The sequence below is a fragment of the Tupaia chinensis genome, unplaced genomic scaffold (assembly GCF_000334495.1).
Source record: "Tupaia chinensis unplaced genomic scaffold, TupChi_1.0 Scaffold148546_1, whole genome shotgun sequence".
NCBI classification, from domain to species: domain Eukaryota; kingdom Metazoa; phylum Chordata; class Mammalia; order Scandentia; family Tupaiidae; genus Tupaia; species Tupaia belangeri.
Genome location: NW_006208394.1, coordinates 11406 through 15168, shown reverse-complemented (window position 1 = coordinate 15168; position 3763 = coordinate 11406). Strand labels below are relative to the sequence as shown.

The following is a 3763-nucleotide window of genomic DNA, read 5'->3' as shown; positions in this document are numbered from 1 at the left end:
TGGTTAGGAATCACAGCCATAAAATTGATTTTCAGTTCATTACATTTCTTCATGATGTTGCTCCTAAATTTTGCACACTATATTCTTGTATATTATTTCAAATAAAATGAAAGAAAAAGTTGTTAAAAAAATTTACCATACAAAACTACATTGAAATATCCTCTTTCTTTTTAACCTTTTTCACCACAAATACATCTTTGTAACTATATCTTTCTATATCTTTTTCTTACTAACCATTTTCTTTCTACCTTTTTGCTTTCTTCTTTTTTTTTTAATAAATTTTCCTTTGGAGATAGTTGTTACCTTTGATTAAGTAGATAAGGAATATATTTTGTTTGTCATTTGAAGAATTACTTTAGGCTTGTCAAAGCCTATCTCTTTTTCTTTTGCTTAGCCTGGAAAATCTGACATTCTTTAGCTTGTAACTTTATATGTAGAACTTTACATATTTATCAGAATTTTTGACTTATTGAAAATTAGCTTTTAGTACATATCAGCAGCTTACAGATATGTATTTTACAAATAAAAACTGTTTAACAAATTTCCCAATATAGAACAAAATATTGTTATTGATAACAGTGTGAGATGTTAATTATTTGAAACCTTTTAGTAGGCATCAAACAAAGCAATTGATCATGAACAAAAACTCCAAGCACCCTGAAACTGAGCAAGTACCACCTAATATCTTTTGACAGTTCTTGAAATATTAGGTCCATTTATGTTGTAATGGCCCAGAGTAAGAAGTAAGTCTTCAGACTTTTGGTTATTTTTAATGACCAACATGGACCATGAACAAGGGCCATTTGACCTCTAAAACTCTCACTTGAAAGAAAGATAAGGTTTTCATTTCTATATGTAATGTGTTTTATAGGCTGGAAACTGCTGGTTGTGAGCTCAAAGACTCCAGGCTAAATGGCTCCAGACACCTGAAGAGAAATTTAATTATCTAAGGCATAATCAATCAAGAATGCCCACAAGATGATTATGCCCTCTTGAACCAATCACTGAACTGATCATGTGCTTAGGGCCTCTACCCCTAATTTTTGCCCTTAAAAACACATGTGGGGAACATTTTGGGGAGACTAGCTCTTTTCAGCATGAGCTGCGTGCTCTCCTTGCTTTGCACTTTGCAATAAAGCTGTACTTTCCTTCAGCACACCATGTGCCTATGGTTTGATTTTATAGTGCTTGGGCAAGTGAACCTGATTTGAGTTTGGTAATAACCCTAGGGATGAGAAAGGGTTAACTCAGTACCAGCAGTTGGCATAATTGCTTTGTGGCTGGACTCCCATGTAGTCGACCATGGTTTGAGTCCTAGACCCTGTGGCTTAAACTCACACCTGGCTGGTGTTCCTGTGTGCCCAAGATCCTTAGAGGAGAATGGAGGAGAAAGGATTGAGGCATGGCCATCCCTCCCCCTCCCCCAGGCAGTGATTTCTTGCTTTCTGTCTCTCTGCCTGTCTCTGTCTTTCTGAGGAGTGCACACATCCTATAGCAAAAACCTCTTAAAAAGAGAGAGAGAGAGAGAGAGAGAGAGAAAGAGTTAATTCAGTGTATGCTGTTATTAGGGCTACAGTGTCACCAAAAGCTGTCTTGTGTTTTTAAGTTTTAAGCATACCCATTTTTTAGAGGTCCTGATAGCTATTTACTAGAGAGACTTCTGGTAAACTTAAAGAAACATCCTCTTGGGCAATGAAATGAATGCCAGCACTCCCAGCTGTAGCATGAGTAGAGTCATAAATCTCCACTCTAGTTGTCTGGTTAAGGCTTTTTTAAGTTACTGGGTTGGACTGAGACAAGAGTGATGCTTCCTTGAGTTTTGGGCTGGAGGCGTGCCCAGTATAGGGTTTTCTGACACATCAGTAGAAGAGCAGTACTGGTTAGTCCAATGAAAGCCTTCACCACAGCATTTACCTTTTGAGGAAGGCTTTCTTTGCTTTTCCTTGCAGTCCTTGATAACATGTCCCTCTTTTCCACACCAATAGCATTTTCTATTTGGAGGTCTCAATACTGCAGCCAAGAACCTTTTTTATTCAGAGTGTTTCTTGGCAATGTTACGTAGAGTCTCAGTGTTCCTACCTCTTTGCCTGCTTTTCCACCAGACCTTGTCTTGTGGAAGCCCAGAGGCAATGACTACAGGCATGCTACTGGCTGCTTGGCATGGAGTAGTCAGGACAAAAAATAATATCCAAATGTATTTTGGCACCAACAGTGTTATCTATAGCAAGAAAGATGAGCAGTCTGTTCCAACCGATGAGATTTCCAAAAAGACTTCAGAGAGCCAAGACGATGTCAAAGAAAATACAAAAAAAGACTTTTTAGATATTATTAAGAGCATGAAATTTGAATTAAGTACTGTAAATGTACAAACAACAAAGCAACCTAACAGAAGACCCCTTGCAAATTTGGAGGTTGCAATTGGCAGGCTTAAGAAAACTACAGAAGATACACCAAAGAAGAGAAAGGAGCAGCTCAGTCGTGAGTTGGTGGTGGCTCCATCTGCTGTTGCAGAATCCCTCCCTTTCAACAAGCAGAGGACCAAATCAGAACTGCTCATGCAACTCAAGCAGCATGAGAAAGACGTGAGGGCACAGGTAGATGGAAAGAGACCTACAATTAGTGTCAGCAACATAATATCAGATATGAAAGTTGCCAGATCTGTTACAGCTAGAGTTAGTACAAGACCAGAGCATCAGATTCAGTTTGATGAAGGATTGGACAGTGACTTTGGCCAGGAGAAAATGGCTGATCTTAGAAAACATCTTAGAAGAAATATATTCAAGGGGAAGAGACTTAATATTTTTGACACTAAGGCAGTTACTGAAGAAGCACCTGAACCAGAGACATCGCCTTCACTTTGGGATGTGGAATTTGCTAAGCGGGTTTCCAGAGTCAATGAACTTCTTATTCCAAGTGGATTTGAAGATATGATCCAGTGAACAAAAGAAGGGAAGTTGTGGGAGTTCCCAATTACCAATGAAGCAGGTTTTGATGATGATCGTTCAGAATTTTTTTTTTTGGAGAGGGTTTTGCTATAGGGCGTGTGTGCTCGCCAGAGACAGAGAGAGACAGAGAGACAGAAATTGAGAAATTACCCCCTAGGGGAATGGCCACACTACAATCCCTTCTCCTCCATTCTCCTCTCGGGATCTTGGGCACGCATGCACACATGCCCAGTGTGAGTTTAAGCCACCGGGTCCAGGACTCAAACATGGGAGTCCAGCGACATAGTCATTATGCTAACTGCTGGTCCCAGTCATTTAGAATTTCATGAAAATGTATTTCTTTATAAATACCTAGAGGATTTTCCAAAACATGTCACTTCATGGAGCTGGTGGCTTGTGGCCTTTCCACAGAGCCATATCTAAGTGTTAAACAGGAGGTCGAGCACATAGAGTGGTTTAGGAATTATTTTAATGAAAAAAAGGACATTATAAAGAAAAGAAACATACAGTTCAATTGAAGATCACGGAAATATTTAAATCAAATTACTGGCAATGAAAATAAAATAATTTTGCTAGTTTTCCTATAAATAAAAAAGAAATAAAGAAAATAATATTGTACAAATTGAATGAAATACATTGAAATAAACAAACAAAGAAATAAAAAAAAGGCAGACCAGTAGGTGGCTTAAAAGTGAAAGCACTGGAACCTACATAGCCAACTCGAGTTGGAGTCCCAGATCCAGTGGCTTGAAAAATCATGCTGGGTGCATATGTGTAGATGCCCAAAATCTCAAGAGGAGAATAGCAGAGAAAGTACT

General features: G+C 38.6%; 1 pseudogene; it reads left to right on the top strand.

Annotated features, from left to right (window-relative positions):
• Positions 1–2102: 2102 nt before the first annotated feature.
• Positions 2103–3463, top strand: LOC102501862 (28S ribosomal protein S31, mitochondrial pseudogene; annotated as a pseudogene).
• The last annotated feature ends 300 nt before the right edge of the window (positions 3464–3763 follow it).